This window comes from Anser cygnoides, chromosome 1 (genome assembly GCF_040182565.1).
Source record: "Anser cygnoides isolate HZ-2024a breed goose chromosome 1, Taihu_goose_T2T_genome, whole genome shotgun sequence".
NCBI classification, from domain to species: Eukaryota; Metazoa; Chordata; class Aves; order Anseriformes; family Anatidae; genus Anser; species Anser cygnoides.
In genome coordinates, this window is record NC_089873.1 from 127730191 (window position 1) to 127754443 (window position 24253).

At 39.9% G+C, this 24253-nt stretch overlaps 1 protein-coding gene across 5 annotated transcripts in view; it reads left to right on the forward strand.

Annotated features, from left to right (window-relative positions):
- SMPX (small muscle protein X-linked) overlaps positions 1 to 20628 on the forward strand; it is a 40654-nt gene extending 20026 nt beyond the window's left edge. For all 5 annotated transcript variants that reach the window (XM_066980877.1, XM_066980880.1, XM_066980890.1 and 2 more), the window contains exon 5: positions 19688 to 20628. The gene's annotated coding sequence lies outside the window, so the exon portion shown is untranslated. The remainder of the gene's footprint in view (positions 1 to 19687) is intronic.
- Positions 20629 to 24253: the final 3625 nt, after the last annotated feature.

Genomic DNA, 24253 nt, shown 5'->3' on the forward strand with positions numbered 1-24253 from the left:
CTTCCCCCAAGCCAAACTGCTCTTGTTCTAAGGGAAGTACGTGATGACAGTAGCTAGATGGTGTTATTTCAAGGCTCTGAAAGGTACAGCCTTTGTGTATGAGACAAAACCAACACAAAGTGTGTGCTGAAATGGAAGATAATAAAAATCTGAAGACTTGAAACTAAACATTTGAGCTTAAATAGGGAGAACACAGGGAAAAGCAAGCCTATATTTGTTTCTGTGTTTGCAAATCATGCTGTTCTTGAGTGCAGTATCCTTCCAAAAGACTGTCAAATACTGGGATAGAGTAGGTCCTCTGTTGTACAGAGCATTTACTTAAGGATCTCAGATCTTATACTTCTGTATTTCTAAATTTCCTGGATTTTTTTTTCTGAAAATAGTTGAGTTGATCTGTCTCTTCAGGGTTTGAACAGAAGCTTTTATTTGGGGGAAAAAAAAAAAAGAAAAAAAAAAGTAATCTTCCTCTCTTGTCTTTAAGACAAGAAAGGCTCTCCCTTTGAAGACAAGGGGCATATTTTCAGTTTTTTTTCAACTCACTTTGCTGAAAATAGAGTTAATTTGGATGGGTGTACCTCACATATTTGTTTTAAAGTTTAAGCCCATCATTCAAAAAGTACCAGATTAGGCAATGACATTAGGCAATGACATTAGGCAATGACATTAGGCAACGAGGATTTGTAATCCTTTCTGCTCTGTATATTCTTTTCTTATTTTTCTTCTGTGCTAAATGCATGTCTTGGGTTTCCTATTAGATGTTTGAACAATTATTTCAGGGGCAAATCAGTTGCCTGCCAACTGACTGCAGTTAAACGCATTAGTAAACAACGCCTGAATCGCTGTTGAGCATGAAAGCTCGGTGAGGACGTACATGCTCAGCTTCACGTGTGCAGTGAATAAGAGGCTGAGCCTGGCCAAACAGCACTGCTCAGCTGCTTTTCAGCATGCTGAGCTGCGGGGTGACATGATCACATGTCCAAGCGTGAAGTCATTTGCAGTTTGGTTGAAATTAAAGAAATTTATTTCCCTAAGGCAGGATGAGAAGTAGACCAATTAGCTCCAACTCCTTAAATGCCTTACCTTAATAGATGCCATGGAGGTGACTGAAGACTGGCTCCCTGAGAAGCTTGGGCTGACCTGAGGCTAAAGGCCTCATTCTCGAGCTGAAGTTTCATTGTCCTTCAGCGATCTATGTAGGCAGCTGTTTCTGGTAGCCATGGAGGATGGCAGAACTACGTACCACACTACTGTGGACCTATTTGCCTCAGAGAGGCACTAAAAGCTCTTCATGTCCCCATGTCTCTCTTTGCCATGGAGGTGGTTCTTTTGCATGGTGGTCTAGTGGACAAAACTGCCTGGATGCTACCCTCTGTTAAACACCTACTGGTTGGCTGCCTGCACCATTAAAGAGGGGAGCTAATGAGGAGCAAATGCCCCATACACACAGGTGGTGGGGCAGATATGAGTGGAGAGTAGATGTCCCAGAGCCTACAGCACTGACCTGGCAGAACTAGGCCACTCCTGCCTTGACTGCTGTGTCCCAAGGCCTGGGGGAAGGCCAGCATTATCTTCTGCTGCCAGGTGCACTTGCGTTGCTCAGGGACAAGTCCTGGTCTCTCCTAAGAGGCAACTGGCCGTAAGGAGACGTACAAGGTTACAGGATAGAGTCCCCAGTTCCCACCCAGAGCCCCTGGTGTCTCTGTTCACATAGGTCCACTCGGAAACCTGCCCTGCAGAAGCCTACTCTCCTGCCATCTCAAGGAGATGTTGCTGCATACACTGTTAAGAATCCTTGAGCCACTTCTGCAACCAGCATCTTGAGGCTTTAGGGGAGAGCTGTTTAGATACAGCTAATAGAAAAATAATTGAAAACAATCATATTGTCTTCTCTGGGGCTTCAGCAACATCCTGAGTTGAGCCAGGAGCCATTAACCCTCACACTGGGTTGCAGTGTGAACCATCTCCTCCAGATTTGCACCTGAGTACTTTCTTTAAAATAAACAGAAGAGCAATTTGAAAGCATAGCGAGAGAAGGAATGTGCTGGTAGCCCCCCCTGTTCTGCGTTGGCTCAGCGATTATCACATGCACCCAGGATGCAGGAATAAAGCAGTTCAACTCCTTCTTCTCAAAAGGATTAAACCCCACATTTCTTGCCTCCGTGGAGACTGGAGACTACCTTGGCAGGGGGGGCCTTTTCTAGACTTTGAACTAAAGCAAGACTGCTGTGCAGAAATGAATTAAAATTAATCTGTAGACTGTGAGCCTGACAGCAGCTTAACACGGAGTTCAGTTGTCAGTAGGGAAACCTGCTTCCCTGTGTCTTAGCATGTGGACTGCTGTACGCCTTGTCTTAAGGCTAATTCATGTGGCAATAGTTTCCTCAAGCTGTGCTTTAAAAGAAGCTAGGGTGGCTGCTGCTGCATTTTGTACAAAGCCTGATTCAACAGGGTAGGTGCTGAAGAGGAAGGTCTCTGTGGAAACCCATCATGCTCCTGGGTGCTGCTCAGTGTTACATGTCTCCCCGGTACTCAGCTGAGCAGGTTTATGAAAAGTTAGGTATCTGTAAACAAGTTTGAGCACAGTTTGAGATTATGGTATAGTTAGACCACAGTTACGGAGGTAAGCGCCTAGGTCCCTGTTGCACCACAGGCAGCTAAACCACTAGGGTTCTGGCCCCCGTTATTGAAGAGCACAATCCCATTGCCACTCAGTGGGAGCTATGCTCTGAAATCACTTAAGTGCGTACTTCTCAAAATCCCACTCCAAATTTGTATGTGCGAATTGCATATTGTTCATTGTTAAGAGTGAATGCGCCTCTGTGTCTTTCTGCAACCCGATCCAGGACACATACTGATACAGCTGCATGAATGCTCCAAAAGGAACTGTTTTATGTAAATCCTGAGAAAAGCCTGTCTGTAGAGCTAATTGAGCAAAATAAATCTTTTCCACAGAAACTGTGGATCACATTAGTAAAAATTCAAGATCAAAAGTTAATCAGTCTTAGAAGCCTGTTTTTAATAGCAGCTCATTCCTCTCATCTTTTCTTTTTATTTTCCTGTGGAAAACATACTTTTTTTTTTTTCCAGTTTGTTTAGTCAAAAACTAATTTTGTATTGTGAAACAGAATGTTATAGAAAAGTTTAGTTTTACTATATATCTTCCAATCAATCCTAATACCTCATTTCTAAATGCTTGCCTGTCATAGACTGCAAAATCAAGAAGCATATTGACAGTACAGTCTTGTACAGAAAACATGCTGCAATGCCTTCATTTATGTTTTGGAGTAGAAAACAAAAGAAAACGTAATATTTCCAATATTTCCAATTTCCAGCATTTCCAATTTCCAACATGTAATATTTCAAATATTTCCAATTTTCCAAAACGTAATATTTTCAAGAAAACATGTATATTGGAAGGTGTAATAAATGATGAAAAACTATAAACACAACATGCATATATATAGTTTACTGACATGAAAGAGCTTCATATGTAGTGTATCTCTGTATGTATAAAATATTAACTATAAGCTTTCCAAAGAAGAAATAATTACCACATGACCTGCAGTAGCTTTAAAGAAACAAGATAATGCAAGAAATTAAGCATATACTGCATAGACCAGGTGTCAGAATACACAGTTTTGTAATACAGTCAGTTATATGTCAAATTAAATTAGCATCATGAGTATGATGTCATGCCTTCATGCTTATCCATCTCTGAAGAAGTCCTGTGAGTTTTGTCTAAGATGGCTGTTAAAGTTCACAAACCTGTTCAGACCTCTCTCTTCCCTATGGCAAGGGGGCCACAAAATTCAGAACAAGAGTGTTACATACTCAGAAGAGGGTGCAGAGAATGTGGGTTAGAGAGACTGTTTGCTGTTTTTTGGCAGCTAGCAATCACTTTCTTATCACACATCCTTTTCCTTCTGTTTGCTCTACTTTTTAATTGTGTTTTGCTTCATGCTAAGTGCTAAGCATTTAAAAAAAAAATAGTATTTGCAAAGTGCACAGAAACCTCCCAGTCCTGATTTGATATTTGATAATACCATACCCAACTTCCATTTCTTCTGTAACTATATTTGCAGGGATAGGACCATTGTCTCAGCCCCCTTTTTATTGCACATGCTAGAATTATATTGAAGTAAAACAGGTGGATGAATAGTACCATGATTAATCATAGTTCAGTCATGCTGTGATATTATCTGTAGACATATCAGATGTGCACTATATTTATATAGAATGACACTGACACATTATGAATTCTGTTGAGAAGAAGCCATATGACCAGGAGAAAGCAGCATTTTTAGTAACTATAAGTAGCACAGATAGTCAAATGTGGGCTATCTGCATTACAGCCTGGGTAAGGTGGCAGAAGAGGCAGAATTCATGATGAATAAATTGGATATTGCTGCCCAGAGATAGAGAAGGCTGAAATTTCTATTTCTTTTCTTGGAGAGGAGCCCCTTCTCGGTGTCTCCAAGATCAAACAACTTGCTGCTCTTGCATTAACAGCAATAAAATCAAGTTGAGAGAGCTCAGTGATGGGTATTACTTCATGAGTGGTGGCGCTTGCCCTGCCCCAGCCCTGACACCCCTGCATTCCCCATCCTCGGCCCCACAGCGCAGCCGCGCTGACAGGGCGAGCCACATGGCTCCACATCACCCTCCCAGTTGAGGAAAGCCACTCTGCCCTGGCACCTCAGGAAGGGCCACTGGAAGAGCTTTACCCAACAGGTCTGGCCCTGCCATTGCTGGGCACATGTTCTCTTTTAGCTGGTGAGCAGCATGGTGCAGTGTGGTGTGCCTTGCCGTGTTTCAATTGTCCGAGTAGTGGTGAAATCCCGTTAAAATAAACCCAGATCTTGGCAGAGTGCTTGCTACCCTGATGTCTGCCTCTGAAACAAAGCAATCCACCAGCAGAAACAACCCCATTGTAGCCCTATCTGTTGCTGCGGCCTGGCTGGGCAGGCAGGCCGAGGCTGCAGGCCAGAGGACAGCTCTGTGACAGCCCCGCTGGGCACTGCACTGACTCCAGGGCTCCTTTTTATTGCTGTTGTTTTGTTATGGTGATTTTTAACTGCCAGAGAGCTTTCTGTGCTTACCGACACAGGCAGCTGGGCATTTCTTGCCATTTCTCTCTGTCCTTCTAGGAAGGGGATTTGTACAAGTCAATGCTATTTCCCCCCCTCCTCAGTAATAATGTACATGAGAGGCATGCCCTGCTGCTCCTTCAGCAGTCAGAAGTGCTAAAATGCAAAAGGCTCTTTTCTGACAGTTGTTTCTGTGCTTGTGCTTGCTATGTCATTAATAAAGGCTGTTCTTCAAAACATGCGTTTGCAAATGAAGTTGTGCTTTTACCAGTGCTACGTTATGATTCTAGTGCAAAACATTGCCCAAAGGGTTAATGCTGAATCTAGGTGCTTTACACCATGTATTACTGGCGGTATTTTTTATTTTTAGTTTATCATTTAATTTAATTTAATAAATTTAATTTTTATTTTATTTTATTTTATTTTATTTTATTTTATTTTATTTTATTTTATTTTATTTTATTTTATTTTATTTTATTTTATTTTATTTTATTTTATTTTATTTTATTTTAATGTAGAGAAGATGAAATCATTGTTAGTGAGGGGTTAAACACAGTTAAAACGGTTACATAAATAATGCATTGTGACCAGTAACTCTTATAGGCAACTAGAGGGCAGACTTCTAAAACAGTTCAAGCTAAGATGCAGCTAGGTGTACCTCATGGACTTCCCAAAAACATGCTAATTGTCTGACTCGTGGGGGTTTTGCATCTTTAACTGGCTAAATACTTTCAAAATACTTTCCTAATATGGCTCAGGAAGCCTATTTCATAAATATATATATATATATTCATTGTTTTATGTGTCAACAGCCAAGTAGCTGGTATTCTGCTAATTATTATATCCAGTAAAACTGAGCTGGCATTTCCTTATCCCTCCCTATGTCTCAAAGTGGTTATTTTCATCAATTGTGTCTTATTGTGTACTGGAAATCACTTTGGACTGGAGAGGTTTTTTGTTTTTGTTTTTCGTTTTTATTTTTATTACATGTGTGAGTATTGCTTAGCATCTGAATGGGGCTTGGCTTCTGACCCATTCATTGTGGGATGTTTACAAAGACCCTTGCAGTGGCAGAGGAAAATGGAGAGAAGTGAACCTATGTGGCTGAAACACCAAGAAGCAAGCTAAACAAACAGAGCCCCACCCCACCCACCCCTGGTTTTAACTTCTCATGAGCCAGTCTCACAGTCTGGGGGAGATGGGGCATACGCTGTAATTTTTCAGGACTTGGAGCTGTCAGAATGAATAATCTTGAAGGCAGTGTTTAAATGTTTTGCATCACACATCTGAATGAAGCTGGAGATCAATGTAGCGAGAAGCAGAGATGAGGCGGGGGCTGCAGGGCCAGTTTGGAAATGCCAATTTTATGTTATTCTGCAGAGCTGGGCCCTGCCCTCAGCAGGACCACAAACACAGAAGAACAGCTGGGGTTAAACCATACTACAGAGATTTTGAAAAAGAGACTATTTCTCCCCTGATTAGCAAGACTAAACTGTCTCCAGCAAGTTCTGGCTGGTAGGAGTGCTGAGCAGGAATTAAGGTTTGGGAGTCTGGCAGGCCAGAAGTTGTCGGCCCTTGGAAGCCCACCTCGAAGAGCTGCACCAGCACCTTGGCAGGCTGCCGGGGAGCCAACACGGGGGCTGATAAGAAACTGCCCAGCCCAGTCATGCTCAATGTTCCACGCTGCATCAGGAGAATTGCTGAAAGCAAGATGTTTCCATAAAAAGTTACACTTCCAAAGCATAAACCTTTCCCAGTGGAGAGATGTTCCATCAGAAAATATTGGACCAGTTTGACTCTTGGCATACTCCAAGGTACAAAAGCTCATTGCATTTTAAATAAACTTCAACAGCTCCAGACCATGCCAACTCTCAAACAACAAATCAAGCAAACGCTGCTTTTTCTCCTGTAATTATCCAACCTAATAATTCTCTTGCCATTTTCCCCTTTCGCTTCACTGAAGGAAGAAAGGTTGTGTTTGCAGTACACCAAGATGCTGTTTGCTTCTAGTTTCATTGCCCAGGAATTTGAAATTCATGAACAGTCATGATATAAATACATACAGCTTTAATCCCAAATTATGTATGTACAAATGGCACTAAAATTCAATTACTCTCAGGACACACATGATCAGACTTTGTTTTGTAAAACATTTCTGTTTGCTTGGAAATATTCCTTTCTAAAAACAGCATGAAGTGCACATTTTCTTCAGGGACAAATGAAAGACAAAGTCTGCCATGCAAAGGTTCAAATGTGGCTTTTGAAAGCCTAATGAATTAACATCTAATGCTTAGACCTTTCCCCTCAAACATTAAAGTTCCATGAGAGATGGAAAGTGTCTGTGATGAAAAATGAATGGCAGAACTAGCATCCTGGAGGATATGTGAATTCTGAGGAACAATGAAATAAAAATGTTCAGACAATGTTGAAGTGTGGTAGGAACTGAAAAGTCAGGAAGCTAAGGGTGCGTGTTTATGTGTTCACTGGTGCAGATGAGTTAACATCCTGTACAGCCTTATATAGTGTTATCTGAAGACTACAGCTTAAAACAATTTTCTTCTGACCATCTCATATCTGCAAAATTTTGTGTGAATGCAATAATGCCAATTCACCTTGTGTACATACCAGTATTTCTCTGAAGTAAATGACCTGACTATACACCTGAAGTGCAGATGAAAGAAAATTTGGTACCTATATCTTAATTTCTGAATACAAATCAGCACTATTAGGCTATGTGTTCAGTCTTAACTGATTAGCTGATGCTTGTGTGAGTCATTTATCAACTTAATACTGTTTTAATATGTGCTTATTATTAAGTAGTTTCTCATATTTTTTTTTGAAAAGGAAAAAGCCACCAACTCCACAGATGTGAGTAGGCAACGAAGACCAGTGGCACTTCAGAAATGCCATTAGTGAGGGGATCTGCTCGAGGACTTTATGGCAATCCACAGCATGCCAGATTTTTCACTTTCCACAGCCTTTGCCCCGCGATTCTACCACTCCCACAAAATAAAAATACATTACCTCTTGCTTACAAATTTGTATTTAAAAATACAACTAATCATAGAATCATAGAATATCCCGAGTTGGAAGGGACCCATAAGGATCATCAAGTCCAACTCCTGGCACCGCACAGGTCTGCCCAAAAGTTCAGACCATATGACTAAGTGCACAGCCCAATCGCTTCTTAAATTCAGACAGGCTTGGTGCAGTGACTGCTTCACTGGGGAGCCTGTTCCAGTGTGCGATCACCCTCTCGGTGAAGAACCTCTTCCTGATGTCCAGCCTAAACTTCCCCCGCCTCAGCTTAACACCGTTGCTGCGGGTCCTATCACTGGTGATTACGGAGAATAGGTCCCCTGCCCCTCCACTCCCCCTCACGAGGAAGTTGTAGACTTTATAACCCTTCTCAGCATGTGAAAACCATGCAGATACCAAGCAGTGTTGCTTACCACTGGGCATGCACTCTGAAGAAAACGCCAACTTATATGTGGTACTAAGTGGCAGCCAGTGTGACAATAACAAAAGACATGAGCATTCAGGTGTAAAATCGGAGAGCCTTTCCAGCAGCAGCATTTTGCTGTATGATACATTGCATTTAGAGTAGCGAGAAAGTTTTGTGTATAATTTAAAGTTTTAATATTTGATTGGAGAGCTAGGACCAAATGAAGTGCAAGCATAAAAGAAGTCTAAGGCAAGTGCCTCAAACCATTGTTCACCATTTAACTATACAGCACAGTTATTCATTTTAGAGTTCATATGGCATGAAACAGCATACTCTTGAGGCTGATAACCCATCCCTACAAAACTTTTATTGCACTGTTTGACTATGATAAGACTGCTGAAAGGATTTAACTGGAACAGTCATTATAAAACCATAAAAATGTCAGTAAAAATACAGTCACCTTTCTCCAAATTTCAGCCCCCGCAAATCAACCTTTTTTCTAAACAAAAAAACAACAACAACAACAAAGCAAAACTAGGTGGCCTGAATTTTCAAAGAAAAGCACAGAACGTCTGAGGATTTTCAATTTCCTGTTGAAGAATATATATATTTTTTAAACTAAATCAGGCACTTTCCACTAGAGGCTTTGTTTTATTAGATTTCCAGCTTCCTGCCCACCCTAAAAAAAAAAAGGAGAATAAGTTCTTCCAACACTTTCCATGGCAAAATCAATAGATGGGAAGCATGGGCTTTTGGTTGTGCTGGAATTAGCGATTATGGGTGAAGCTATGACCAAAGTGAGTGAGGATGCCATGAGAGCAGGTGACGAGGTTCTGAGGAGTGCAAAATGACTTTGGTCCCACAGCTTGCGCTGCCATACGTGGGACATGAGAGAGGTTGGCTCCTTGGAGCTGTATTGCTTGTGGTGGGTTATCTCATGACTGTCCTTCCCCAAAGGCTGTGCCTCCCCCAATCATTAGTCACTTTTGAAAACCACGAATTCTGCTTTTTAGCTTTATAATAGTTTGCCCATGGTTAATCCAGATTACATAGTGCAATATTAGTCATTATGTTCTTGCCTCCTCCTCCTGTACTTCACCTGCAGACACCTGTGAGGAATTTCCCCCCAGTTATCTCTGTGGTGGGTGACCAAGAGCTGACTGTAGGGAGTCTGTGCAGTGAGAGGAGTCACCACCATATACATTTTCTCCTAGCTGGAAACTTTGCTTTCAGAGACACATCCTGGTTGAGAAACCCCAGTCATGTAATTAACTCTCAGTATGTGCATTTTATATTGCATCAGTGAGTGCCTCCTTACAGAGCCTTCATCATTTTCAGCACACACAAAAAAGATGTCCTGTTGTTTCAAATAGCACTGCTTTTTTGGACTTTTTCTTTTAGTAGTTGATTTTTATTGCTGCTTTTTATATACTTTGCCAATCATTATGTTATTCCTTATAGTGCTTAGCCTGGCTCCTTCTGTGTATATCTTCAATCTGAAGGCATCAAAATTATGAGTCTGTATTTTTTTTTTAATTCTAATTTTTATTTTATTATTTCTTAGTGGGATCTAGCAACTTCTTTTTATTTTCATGGTGCACCACCACCCAGGTGCTTTTCTACTGTCTGTTTTTCACCTGTGCCTGAAAGCTGATAAGTGGTTTTGGCTATCACTGGAGAAATCAATAGGATTTGTAGCACCTCAAAGGAGGTAATAAGTATTTTGCAGGTTCTGTTCTTAGACCTTTAGTTTCTTACTGATAAATTTGCTACAACAATAATTCCCGAACTTTCATCGTCTCTGTTACGCTTTGTCTTGAGACTCCAAATTGCTATTACGGGGAATGAAAATAAAATAAAACTAGACTGTCCTGGAAATTCCTTTCTAATCTTAGTGCTATAAATTTTTTACTACTTAAGCCCTTTAAGTCATGTGGCTTCATTAACAGGCTGTTTGGACATACTTGCTCGTGCAATCAGGATGATACCTTAAAGGGGAACAAGCCCTTGAGCGATCCTACATAGAAAACTCAAATGCTTTTTTAAAGCAGAGGTGGTATAGGTGGATGAAAATAGCTTAATATGCATTCAGAGAACAATTTCCCCCCTATATTGATTTATAATTACAAAGGATAGTAATTATAGGCGCACACCTGCATGAACCTAACAGGCCTTAGTAAAGTGCCACAAAGGAAAAGCTGTATTTTTCCCTTCTGAAGGTATTAATTTCAAAGGTAGTGAGTACTGCAGCACAGTTCTCACTGACAGAGGTAGAAAGAGCTATTGCAGCTTCTCATCAACAATGTTAATCGAAGTATTTAGTATATACAGCTTGGTATTTGGTTCCCATTAAAAATCATAAATGACCTCATAGACTCACAAAGCAATTGAAATTGAGTCTGAAAATCTTTTTATAGGGATGACATTTTAGGTTAAAAGACATTAGAGGGTAAACATTAATGAAAATCATAAAATTGAAGCAAAAAAATGAAGCAAAAAAATGAATTTAACATGATGTAAACATATGCAACAAGCACTTTTTTTTTTTTTTTTCAGACACATAAACTGTGCAGAGAGAATGTGAAAGGTAGTTCCAGAGAAAGTCACAGCAGAGGTAGAAATGGCAATAATAAAAACTGTATCAGAGCTCATATGTTTTCTTTGTAATACCATTTTGAAATGTTATGCATTATCAGTCCTTATCAATTCAGTTTCTATGAACTGTTTGGCTGTGATAAACCTCAAGATATGCTTTCCCAATTTTAAGAAACTGTTGATTTTCATCCTGAAAACCAACATATTTATAGCAGCAAATTTACTGTTGTGAATCATTAAGCTAAAAAATGTGTTCAGTAAGGTGCTACTTCATTTAAATGATGATAACTAGCAGCCCATGTTGTATTGCTTTTGGTGGCTTTCTGATCTGAGCCAAGAGCTGCCCCCAAAAAAAGACAAAAAAAAAAGACCGATGCAACTGAGTAAATGATAGAAAAGTTCAGAGCACATTTCCATGATCTAGAGAGTATAATGTCTGTGACATGATACAAATACTAAACCTTCTGAATTAGTACAAGTTGAGAAGTAGTGGCATTTGTTATGGGAAGAATTTCTTTCTTTTTCACTGGAAAGACTGAAATCTGGTCCTTTTTTTTTTTTTTTCCCCACTTTTGAAACTGCTACTAGTTGCTACACCTTGGTCTTTTAGAAACTGCATATGAAATTTGCATTGTCTGCATCTTGGTTCCAATAATCAACAGAAAGGAAAAGCAGCGTAACTCAGTGAAGAATCATAGAAAATACAAATATTTCAGTTTTATATTTCCCAAGGACTTCAGCAGTCTTTGTTCTTGGGCATGTCCTGGGAGGTGAGGGCAAACTGGGCACTTTCCAGGTGTGGGGTGGCTGCCCTGAAACTCCTCATTCTGGACACAGAATCAAGGAGCTCTGAGGGGTCCAGCTCCACCTATGGATCGGAGGGTTGCCCAGCTCCTTACTGCAAATCCACAGCTGGGCTGGGAACTTGGAGATACCAGAAATCTGGATGAGCCCAGAATTTCTGTGTGATTCAGAACCTCTACATGTAAGTAAGAGAACTGAAATCCCTAGACAGAGGAAGGACCTCAGTTTCCAGGTTTGTGGGACACTGTCCTGGCTTGGACCCTCTAAGAGCTGCCATCTCTGTTTGGCTATCCAGTCCATTGCAGGGATCAAGGCTTGAGGAAAAAAAAAAAAAAAAGAAAAAAAGAAAAGTAACTTGAGGAAAACTTCAAGATGTTACACCCTGGGTGAGCCAGCTGCACTGTTGTCTACTTGAGATGAGATGCCTGCAGCTGAATTAGTGAAGAACAAATTTTCCACCTGAAAAATTCATAATGGATTGTTTCCTTCTGAATAAGAACTGTTCCCAAAGAACAACCAATCCATCCTTTGTATGACTAAGATAGCGTGAGAGATTCCTTAGTATTCAACTAAAATCACAGATTTTACCTTTGTTACATGATTAATTGACTGACAGCTCATCGCAAATATTGGTCATTGACGGAACTGATAGGATTCTGTGCTTACACAGTGCTTGATCGTTTGCTTTAGAAAGTTAAAAGATATCTGATGTATAGAAGGTAAAGAAGCCTAGCTGCTCCTTCAGCTGACTTCAACCAGGAGTCCATGCACAAACCTCACCATAAAAAATATTCACGATTTTGTGTTTCTTGTTCATGCTTACTAGCTCTCCGTGAACCACTTGCATAACGCAACCACTGTGCCCAAGTAGTTGCTATCTCCAAATAACTAAGAGAACAGCCTGGAAACCATGCACGGTTTAATACAACTGCACTGAGACAAAAATCCTCCAAAGAGCTTCCAACACATACTGTTATCTAATCTGTCTTTTTTACCACTTAAACTGTTATGGCAGCCATTAGGTAAGCGCAATGCCATTCTTCTTAATTGTGTTATGTTGGCTAAGTGCCCAATTTATAGCTTTCAAATATGTCAGAGATTTGTTCCTTACTTGGCAGGAGATAAATTTGCTGCCATAACATATTGATCTGAATGACCTCCATTCAATAGCTGTCACTTCAGAGCCACCACACTGAATTTCTCTCTTTTGCAAGTTTCTTTGCTGACTAAGCTTTGTGTCAGTGTAGGTAGCAAGATATAATGTGTGGAATGCTTTTGCTTGGCTTTTATTTATTTATTATTTTTGCTGTTGTCCTAAATGAAAAGGTCCGTTGTTATTGACTGGACATGGTCTTACACAATACTCTGCTACAGCTTCCTTGTGCACATACTGAACTACAGAGAGTACAAAGGGTCAACATTGCCTTTAGCTGCCCATTCTACACTGTCTGAAGACAGATGTAAATTAATTGGAGGAACAACACGTGTGAGAAAGCACATATGGCTTTCAGGATTTTTTTAATGACAAAGATAAGAAAAGCTCATTATCAAAAACAAACAAAAAAAAAAGACTTTCATATTTCAACACTTGTGTCTAACATTCTTTGTTGGATAAGTCTCAAAAAAAATATAAAACTGCCCCTCTTTGTACTGAAACTCTGTGTGTATGTGTGTAACCTGAATCTCTATTTTTTAGCTGCTTCCCAATATATTTCATTTTACGTAAGATGAAGAAAAAAGGAAGAAACTATTTAATGTTTTCAGTATTTCACAGAATCACACAGTGTCAGCATGGCAGAGGTTGGAAGGGACCTCTGAAGGTCATCTGGTCTGACCCCCCTGCTCAAGCACTGCCAGCTAGAGCTGGTTGCCCAGGAGCACATCAAGAAAAAATTTATATGAGAGAAAATATATTTGAGATGTATGAGAGGTGCTCGAATATGTGAGACTCACTACTTTTATCCTGATAGAAACTTGACAAATGTGTTGAAATAATTTGCAAAAAGCACGCAAGAAAGCAAAACATGTTTTAATTTAAAGTAGACTTTTTAATTTAGTCAACCAGCTACCACTGAGAGGGATTCAAAGGATGAACCCCCCCTTTGCAACCCGAACCCTCTTTCTGATGCCCCGTCACAGTATAAGTATGTTCACCTGGAGCACATTTGACTTCCTACTGCTTCTTCCGCTGTCCATACAGACAGTGACCCAGACACGATATAAATATTGGAGCAGTTGCGCAGGAGAAGATGATCTTTGCAAGTGGTGCCCACTGACGGGAAGTGAGGGCAGTTGAATTAAAGCAGATCCCTTGGCACTTCAGGTTACTATCTCAGGAAGGACAAGGCTTTTATCAGCTGAGTAATAGAACTGGGGAGTCAAAGAAGATAGTCCAACTTTATTTCACATTCCTAATTCCCTAGAGTAATCAGAGAAAGCATGTCGCTGGATTTACCTTCTTTTCACAAAATTTTCCTTCTGAAGACTGGTGTGTTGGGAATTCTAGGCTAACGCTGCTCCACACTAATAAAAGTTCATGACCTCTGTCCCCTTCTTACCTTACTGAAATGAATACCCTTTTCATTCCCATGGTGCTTATTCACCAGGAATGCCCAGATGTCACTTAAAAGTTGTGGGAATGAAAGCCTTTCCCGGGTCTCCTAACTCCATAGGAAGTTGTTACCTTCATTTCCCACTTGCTCTTTTGAAGAGACATTTTTGATCCTTTTTATCAAAATTTTCCTGTGCAAAATTTTCTCCAAGTAGTCATGCTTATTGACAGCATGTATAGCCCAGGGTACGTAATGAATGCTTTCAGATTATATAATCTTTAGAGTTTATATGTTTTAAATCACGTTTCACTGCTTGGTGAAATAATATTCTAAAGAAAAGACCCCGTTCTCCCACTGTAACCCCCCATCCTCTCCCAAATAGAAGACTTCTTGCTGTCTTTTCTTAAATATTGCATGTATGACTGTGATAGTGGTGAGTAAGAGATCTATAAATGGGTTCTGGTGAGGAGTAAACATCATGTGGTCGTTCACTTTGGAAGCTTGCTGAGTAGGAGGCATTTACTGAACCTTTGTGCACTTGCTATAATCACTGATTTTCTATGAAGTGCTAATGGGATATGTCTGTTTTCTCCTTTGTAAGGGAACTTCTTATAAAACCAGCTGCATTATCAGAATCTTAGGGTTAAACATATAGGGCTGGAAACTGTTCAGATAAAGACACATTTTACTTAGCCTTCAGGTGATTCATGTTCAGTCTTTAATTATATAATGCTAGTGCTGAACATGGTCATTTTATTGCATATATGGAGATACAGCCAAAATCTGAGTTCATTTCTTGTTTCTTCTACTTTCAGCTAGCAAGTTTTAGAAGGACGGAAAATACTGATAGTTTGGAATTACTGGTGCTTTTTTTTTAGAGGAAATCTTTCATTTGTTTGGAGTTAACTAGTTTGGGTACATTTTCAGGGGGAAAAAAAAAAGAGATGCAACATGAAAAACTATGCCTTTGGAAAAAAAATGAGATTTTAAAATTCATTAATTTATTTAGATATTTGTTTTCAAGCTGCATCTATGTTGAACAACACATAAATTAAATGATTTCTTACATAAAAATAGTAACACATTTTCCCATGGTTGGAAAATGCTGGGACCCAGCCTTTTTTGCCACAGAGGCTAGCGCTGGCATCTCATTGACTACAGTCAGAGCCCTGCAGATTGTCAAAATGGGAATGAAGAAAGTCTCGAGGGCTGAAAAAAAAAGCCTCATTCCATGATTCAAGAAAGCTCCTAAGCCTGTGCTTAAGTCTGTCCTTAATCACTACAACATTTAAGCTTGCATTTGCTGTCAAGTACATGCTTTTCTGTTTTCTTTAAATGGCAGAGTGTTGTTCAGTAGAATAAGGTTGATTGGAGTGGCAAGAGAGGCACTGATAGATAAGCTGCAGCGGCTGAAAGAATAACCAGGGAACATAACTGTGAGGATTATTAATGTACCATAAGCAACCTATTTTTGAGTTTACAGACTCCCATTGATCTCTGGAGGAGTTTGAACTCTAAAAATAACATGCCTTTGGGAGCCGGGAGAGAGAGAATTGTAGCTGGCCAGAGGGAGGTCTGAGTGGATTGGAACATCACGGGGAGATAATAGAGGGTCCACTGACTGCCAAGGGAGTTCAGGTGGCAATTATAAGCAACCAGAGAGCGGGAAGTACACCTGAGAGAAAGATAATATTATTAGCAGATGTTAAAATAGCAATGCTTGCCAGCAGTGTGCTTCAGACAAAATTTGAGAACAGTGGGCTTGATTTTCCTCAGCACCTGAGCTCTGAGGCAGAGACATTGGGCCTTTTTGGGGGATCCAATGCCTAGTGAGAGTTCTGTGCCATGGGAGGGGGAAGAAGAGAGGTTCTTGTTCAGCTGGATGGGATATTGTGCCAGCTGGGAACCTTAAGGCTTGAGGTCAAAAAAGTATTAAATGATGCTGAGTTCATCAGGAGGTGGGTGTCAAATGTCTGTGAGCCATGAGAAAAGAAAAGAAAAGAAAAGAAAAGAAAAGAAAAGAAAAGAAAAGAAAAGAAAAGAAAAGAAAAGAAAAGAAAAGAAAAGAAAAGAAAAGAAAAGAAAAGAAAAGAAAAGAAAAGAAAAGAAAAGAAAAGAAAAGAAAAGAAAAGAAAAGAAAAGAAAAGAAAAGAAAAGAAAAGAAAAGAAAAGAAAAGAAAAGAAAAGAAAAGAAAAGAAAAGAAAAGAAAAGAAAAGAAAAGAAAAGAAAAGAAAAGAAAAGAAAAGAAAAGAAAAGAAAAGAAAAGAAAAGAAAAAATTGAAAACTGGGGAGGGAAAAGGGAGTATTTGATGTAATGGAGCCTGAGGCTAAAAGTAATTTAAGTAGCCAGATTACTTGGCTTGTTAACCCTACTCAGTAATATGGCACTTAACACATTTTTGTTTCAGTCTGTTAGCACTGGCAGGCCAACAGAGAAGCAGGGGCAAACAGGGACCTTGCACCTTGATCACAAAACCATCCTGACCCTTGCAAGCAGAGGACAAGTTCTCCTGGGACCAGCAGAGGCTCTGCCCAGACTCACAGACCAGCTGAGGGCAGAGATCACCCAGTGCAGCCCCTGCTCAGAGCCGTGGCAGCTCCAGCAGGCTGCTCCAAGCTGTGTCCCATCAGGTGCTGGGTTTCTCCAAGGGTGAAGACTACCCAGCCTCTCAGGGCAACCTGCTCCAGTGCCTGCGCACTCTTACAGTTAAAACAAAAAATAATTATTTTCCTGTTCACATTAAATTCCCTCTATTTCAGTTTGTGCCTGTTATATCCTGTCCTGTCTGTGGGCACCTCTGAGGAATGTCCATCTCTATTGTCTTCATACCCAAAATCGCTTGGGTTTGGTGCCTTGGTGTGCATGGCACAGAACAGTTGGTGTTATAAGCTCAGGAAAGGCTGAACTACTTGGAGAGCAAGGTAGGGGAAGATGAGCGTGGTGCTCTCCTGTGCAGGGCACACGTCTCCTACAGGTTATCACCTGCAGGAAACACAGCCTTGTCATCTGAGGCAATGAATCTGCTGGAATGGTGTAACAAATGTCATAACCCCATAAAAGAGAATGCTGAGTTACAGCTGTCACTCACTCCATGAACCTGCCCACAATATATTTAGAGACAGAGCATGGCATTGGCCTCTTTTGGTGGAAGGATCAGGAAACCCTTGTGAAACCGAGTGCCCAATTATGCTTCAGGGTGCCTGCTGCGCTGTGCACACCGGCACTAATAGATACCCTCTATTCTGAGCCCAGGCTCGAGTGCTTGTGTTTAATCATAGCTAGTAATGTTTTATCCACCCACCACTGCAAAACAGTCACCTTGTGTTATTCAGGAACAGGCACAGCACAGTTTGAAAGAGAAAGAGAATACTGGATTGAAACGCAAGGAGAACGTGTGTAGGCAGGCGGTAATTATACAGGACGGGATTACACGTGCGTGCATATCCCGGGGAGCCATCAAATACAGCTCTAAGGTTTGATTTTGGTTTTGAGATCTGAAGAATAAGTACATAAAATTACCTGATTGGAAGGAAATTTCAGCTGAAGCAGACTAGCACATTGCCTCACTGAGTCAGGTTAAGAGATGATTAAGTTTGATTGCTAATGGCAGGAGTGTGCCAGTAGCACTGTGCTGTTTTTTGACCTCCTTCCTTAGGACATCGACACCCCCTCACTTTTCTCAAGCCCAGTTATTTAACTTTTAACTTCTTTATTCAAAAGTCACCAACACTTTCAAGGAGTTCGAATAAGCCATGCAGTGTTTTTCTGACGAGCACCTCTTTTCTCCAGTGAACTGTTTCTTATCAAAGCTTATAAGTCCCAGCCTTTTGAATGTCCCTCCAATATTTGATCAAATGTGTGCACCCCCAGCATGCTCAGGAGCAGCAAAACTCCAGTTTATATAACACATCATCAAATATAGAAGGTTGTAATTTTTCACTGCCCTATGACTTTTTCTTTATTTTCTGAGCATACAGGTTCATGAGTTCAAGAAAATTTATGAGAAATTAGAGAGAATCTTTCACCCCAAATATTTACATCCTATCTAATTAAACGTATACCCTGTGAAAGGTAATGTCTTGAACTTTTGGAAGTTACTTTCAAAACCTCTTTTCCTCAGTATTGAACCATCTGGAACCACCGATATCAACAGCAACCACTGATACCTCTTAACTTCAAAGAGAACAGGAATAGACCCTATGCTGGGTTTCAGATTAGCTGTGGCAACATAGGGAAGAGTCACTGCAGACAGGTCAATGGAAATTGCTCATTCTCCAGACAGCAGCTAAACACCCCCCTATGTTGCTTCACATAAGTAAATAAATGAACACTGATAGGATATATAAAATCAGGACAGAAAATACTGTGCTGCCACATCCAGAATACTGTGTTCAGTGCTGGCAACTCCTGGAAATTAAAGCAGAAGGAGGGGAGGATTGAAGATGTGACAAAAATAGTTATAGGGACAGATAACTTCCATAAGAAAACAGGTTGAAAAACCCTGCAACTGTCCAGTTTGGAAAGGAGACAAAGAAGGAGACTTGCTACCACTCAGGGGTCAAATGGACAGAACAGAGAAAGCAAGGGAAGAGGATAATCAATGCAGTTGAAAAAATATATATATATTTATATGCATCTTAAATATTTACATGTGCCACTGGTAAAAGTAAATACTGCTTTGATTTCTAACCAGCTGATGCGTCCCTACTAAATCCTAAATCCTGCTGTGCCGTGCTGCAGGATTTGCTGCCTGCGCTTGCAGAAGCAGTGCAGGGGCCTCCCAGGGTTGATGTAGGGCTGGGGCTGGGGCTGGAGCTGGAGGAGCCCAGGAGCCCCCCATGGCCCACCAGGCAGCTGGGGGCAGCAAGGAAATAGGATGGGGCAGGAGTGGCAGATACCCTGTACTGAGGACAAAACATTACTCTGCAAAGAGATCATGAGCTCTTAAGAGAGTCATGAAGTTTCATCAGATGGAGATTTGGAGAGTGGGTGGAAAAAGCTAGTGGATCAAAACGATTTGTTTCACGCCCACTCCGTATTCCCCAAGCTCAGGTGTAAACAAGTACACTCAGTGAAAGCAAAATTGCAGGTGCTGGGAATACACACCCCCTCACAACTTACGGGTACTTCTCTGCATTCTCTCAAAACATCTGTTAGTACCCTGATAAATTATTAATTTCTGGTCTTGTATTTGTCACACAGGTCTGACAAGAGAAACTGAACAGATTGCAATGAATGGAGATCGTCTGAAATGTTTTATATATTTGTATGAAGACTATGAACTTCCTAACTCTGCAATACCCCATAGGAAGCATCTTCTTTGTACATTTATGTCAACATTTTCTTCTTGTCCATTTTGTTTGATATAGAAAAGCACTGACGAAATAAAACAGAATGCAGTAACTAATACTGAATGTGTATATATTCAGGAATGATTTTAATCTGAGAACAGGGAATAGTGTAATTAGAAGTTTGAAAAAAGGTGGAATAAACACTTTTTTTAAAAAAAATTGTTATTTCCAATTAATTTGGTTTCCTTCCTTTTGAAAAAAAAAATCAACATGGAAAAAAAGAGTTTAAAAATGATTTCACAAAATGCAGAATGAGTGAGGAATGTAATGTCTGATTTCTAGTTTTGTATTCCTGGTTTTAGAATGGGAATCATGAATCCTGTGTAATAGGAAGATAAAATATTAAAAGGGGTGGTCTTTATAGTGAGTCTAGTTAAATTCTTCTCTCATGGCAGAGCCGAAGTATTTCTTTTTCCTGGGAATTTAAAAATGTGCTGATGTTCTGATATTTATGCTTCACCCTTACATTGTACAATAAAGGTACACGATGTGAACTGGCTGACAAAAAACCTGCAACCTTTATACAAATAAACAGGTCAACCAGCCTTGAAGGAACATGCTCATGAATGCAGGCTCAAGGATCACTATTTTCAAAAGCACAAATAAAAGGGGGACATTGAAATACTGATGCTAAGTGAAAATCATGTATGATCACACCAACATATTATGAATAGTCCCTGACACTTGTTTTATATGGAACTGTACATAAATGAAGACTGTTCAATGCAGATTCTATTTTTGGAAATGAAATCTTATTGTCAGAGAAATTTAATACACTGTGTCTCCTTGGTCTCTCTTGTGTTGTTTACTGTGAAGGGATGAGAGGAGCTGTTTTGTAATAATATTCTTCTACCACTGATCGAAAATATTCTACGTGCTCTGAAACTCTCTGCCTGGCTCTTGTTTATTTAGTTAAAATAAAGAAGATTATTCTGGTTAGAAAACAGGTTTCAAGTTGAATGTTGCTAACAATGACATCCATTTAATTCTTGTCTGCTACCTGACAAAGTACAAATACTGACTGGCAATATTTTTATATTTTAAGTTATTACACATACTTGCATGGCTTTGTACAGGAAATTAGAAAGGAGTCTTACTCACTGCAGCTTAGTTCAAAGGACATTCTTGTATTTTTTACTTTCAATATGTGCTACCAACATTGCTTAGTATCCTGCTTCATCCTTATATGCTTATGGCTGATTTCTCTAAATGCATTCCTTGGAGGCGAACATCCCCAAAAGACAGGTTGAAGTGAAAGTGTCAAGAGGCAGAATGCCTCAGGAGCACCTTTCATTTACATACTGATGAGATTAACATGTCTATTCAATCAAAAATGAACAATTTTCCCACACACTGCACTATCAGTCACTGATATTGGACTGCATTGTTCCTGCCAATATGGAAGTGATAAAAAGAGCAGAAAACACAATCCTTTGAGCCAAAAGCATGTTGAAGGCGAGATGAGTCAGGGACTCGGCTTTTATTATTCCTTACTCACTTTAAAAATACTTCAGAGAACTGCAGAAAGGTAAAGCCACGTTTTCCCCCTCCTTTCACAACTAGGAACATTCATAACTGAAATTGCAGGGCATGGGGAGAATTGGGAGCGATGGGGAAGCCCCATTAAATAAAATAAAATAAACTGAGTAACTGTTTAGTCCTACTGACTCAATCCACTCTGAATTTTCTTTCCCATACAAAAGGGTTTTTTTATCATTGTCCTTGAATTGTCCTTTATTTAGCAGATGCCTATTGCTTTCTTCTGTATGTTAGTAGTGCACTACACAAGGATGAGTGGGAGATGTCCCGTTAGCCCTGCCCTCTCCATGGTTCAAAGGCTAGACCCACATCGCATGTGGTCAGAGACCACAGCAAGGGAAATCCTGTTCCACTCAGGAAGTGAACAAGCCCTGTTTCATAATTGCTTTTGTAGAAGATTGCCTATCTTCTTGTAGGATGACCTATAAAACCTACAGGACTGTAAAGATTCAGATACTCCTGTGTAAGTCATTGCATCTGAATAAGTAAAAGAAAATATCTATCCCTGACACAGAAGTGTGCATCTTTTGCCATATTTCAACTTCTTCCTCCAAAGTGGAGTAGTACCACTGGTGACCATAGAAACATCTTAATGGCAATAATAATAATAATGATAATAATCTTCTTAGCTTGATTTGTATTTTAAATGAAATTTCAATATATATATAATTTTAAACTGTCTTGAAGTTGAAAACTATGGGGCACAGGGGATCAGTGAGATTCCCACACAAAGACCCCAAGTTATGTCTTAGCACTGCAATGAATCTTTATTAAAGCATAGAGTCAGAAACTAAGTGTCAGGAAAAAGAAAGGAAGGAAGGAAGGAAGGAAGGAAGGGAGGGAGGGAGGGAGGGAGGGAGGGAGGGAGGGAGAAAAGAGAAGGAAAGAAAGAAAAAGAAAGAAAAGAAAGAAAGAAAGAAAGAAAGAGAACGAAAGAAAGAAAGAAAAATAACACAAAAAGAGCTCATGAAGGATCTCCATATCTTAGCTAGTACAGTGATAACAAATGGTCTGAACCAGCATGTGCTAGTTCTGTTACTTTTCATCTAAATCTTATGTAAGGGTCTGACTGCGGGGCATACACACATACACAGACCAGTGAAAGATGTCCCATTAACTCTGCATTCTTCTGGCATGCAAAATTTTGCACCCCAAACGTTAGATTTTGTCACAGATTTAAGAAAAGATTGAGGTTTTACAGTGCAGGATGAGTACAAAAATACATAACAGATCTTGCTAAAATCATACCTATTTCATCTGGTTACACATCAGCCTTCGTGGGTGTGAACCAAACTCACTAAGAGCTATCTGACACCTCACTAATGAAATGATACACGACCACCTCTAGACAGTGAAGATAGAGAAATGGCTGCAGCAAAATAGACATTTATCATAAATGAACCACAGAGAGAAACTCCCCTCCACCCGAAATCCCCTAACATACTTTATGAGATTTAAATATCATCCCTTTGCTCTGTTCTCTGCATGGTGCTGGCATAGCAGTAAATCAAAGGGATAGTATTGCCCTGGCATCACTAAGCTCAGTTCATGTACAGTGGAGGAGGAGTTTCCTTTGCTAACTTTCTATCTGGTTCTCTGCACTGTAATTTGTGTTTGTTTGTTTGTTTACAAATTCTGAAAGAGGGACTTCTTTAATCTAACCAAATATATTTGTCTGACAGACTATTCAATAACATGGTGGAGATAAGTTCTCTTAGAAAAACAGAAGTAGTTATTGCTGTGCCTCCAGAAAAGGATTTAGTATGAGACATCACAACCTCAGCACATGGAAGACACTTTCAGTCGTTGGTCACTGAGCAAAAATGTGCTCTAATGTTTCCTCTGATCATCTGCACAGAAAAATCCAAACACATTTAACTTAGTGGTAAAGATAAAGGTAGAGAAAAAGTAGCGATTACTGCTACCCGGAAAATTTTGACGAGTTTGAATATAATTCAAGTGATGACTCTAGTTTAATGATTTCCAATTAAAAGATGATAATGCTTCTGTATTTCTAAAACAAATAGTGCTGCTTGCCTTAAAACTCAGGAGGCTCTGCTTTATGCATTCTTGAATTATAGAATGGTTTTGTATTTCTCTGGTGGTATAAGCTATTATATTTAGTAGCAAAAGGAAGGCCCCGCTCTACTCATCCATTTACAAGCACATGACAGGGAGCTGACTCCCAGGCAGAAGCACCAACTAATGAAGGACTAAAGGCCACACCTGGACAAAATACAGAAATGGGGAGGCCCATCTAAATGCTGAGAGGATATTCTCACAATGGGATCTACCAGTAAAACATCTGTAGCTACAGGCAACGGTGTTTGTGGAAGTGAACTCCCAAAATCAAAGCCCTGAGACACAGTTCACTGAGTTCAGTGGCATCTTACCGGGACTGTGCTCAGTGTGATCACGTCAGTGGTAAGGATGGCTCTTTCATTTATCTCTTGTTCCATGTTGTCAGTGAATTATTTATGGGAATATGTAATAAAAATCCTGCACTTTGGCCATTTTGTATTATAAAAAATTGATGTTGTTGAGAGAAGGGAATCAGAGAGAGCTGTCTGAGGAAAGTAGTTGTATTTTTCTTGATAATAGTTTTAGGGCCAACATGTTGAAACAAATTTCTTTTGCTCATCTGACTAAATCCAGGTTTCCCTAACGTATGCACATTTCATTTGAATGAGTTTTAGCTTTATAGGTGAAGCAGATTAAATTGTGTGCTTGGCAAATAAATAAATAAATAACAAAAAATCCTTTTTTTGGTTTATGAGCTGCCTAGTACTACTGATGCATTAATAACTATGAAGGAAACTCCCACTAATACCAGTTTTTCAGCCCTCAAAAAGTACTGCAGCTTTGTTCATTACTTTAC